General features: G+C 41.0%; 1 long non-coding RNA gene across 1 annotated transcript; it reads left to right on the top strand.

Moving 5' to 3' along the window:
• Positions 1 to 359: 359 nt before the first annotated feature.
• On the top strand, positions 360 to 707 carry LOC113745203 (uncharacterized). The gene is made up of 3 exons (XR_003462034.1): positions 360 to 418; positions 522 to 557; positions 653 to 707. It is a non-coding gene; the product is annotated as an uncharacterized LOC113745203 (long non-coding RNA).
• Positions 708 to 834: the final 127 nt, after the last annotated feature.

Genomic DNA, 834 nt, shown 5'->3' with positions numbered 1-834 from the left:
CAGAACCTTTTATGTATCGTAAGTAAGAAAATTTTAGATTACTAAAGCTAACAAAAACTGACATGTTTAATCATATGGCCTACCATAGTCTCATCCCAATAAAGGCTTTAGATACTGTACAAAAGCACAATGTACAGAGTGGATGATGCTGATTGCCTGAGAGGCCAAGAGTAGATATTTTCATGGAGACGCCCAGAAGGTTAACTCATCTTTAAAGAATAAGGATGGCGATATTCTAGATTTTTCTTATTCTCATCACATCCCATGAAAAAATCAAAAACAATATTGATTTTGTTGTTATTTCCTCCAGCAGTTTCATCTCCTCTTAATCTGACTGTTTTGTTTCTTTTGTGTTTTATATCAGGGTCCAGTTGGTCCATCAGGTCCCCACGGTCCCCCTGGCCCCACGGGTCTGTCTGTGAGTATACAAGATAATCATGAGATCATGAGAGTACATGTGAAAATATTCATTCATGATTACAGGAACTTTGTTCATCTTTACCTTGTTACCTCTCTCACAGGGTGCTACTGGTCCAAAGGGCTCTAAAGGAAACCTGGTAACTGTTCATTGTTTTATTAGATTAGTCAGTGATATCATCTGGAGCCTCATACATCTGTACCACCCTAAACTTTGTTCTGTTTGTCTTTTTAGGGTCCGATTGGTCCCAGAGGAGATATTGGGCCTGCAGGACCTCCAGGACCACCAGTGAGTTCTGCTTACTGAAATTTAATACATCCGGCAACCCTACAACTCTGATTAACTCACAACTAACTCTGCCAGCACTGATCTCCTCCCCACCTATCCCTCTCCTCTCCTCTCCTCTCCTCTCCTCT

Source organism: Larimichthys crocea, unplaced genomic scaffold, assembly GCF_000972845.2.
Source record: "Larimichthys crocea isolate SSNF unplaced genomic scaffold, L_crocea_2.0 scaffold52253, whole genome shotgun sequence".
NCBI lineage: Eukaryota > Metazoa > Chordata > Actinopteri > Sciaenidae > Larimichthys > Larimichthys crocea.
The sequence above is the reverse complement of the archived record's forward strand: the minus strand, read 5'-3'. Positions and strand labels throughout refer to the sequence as shown.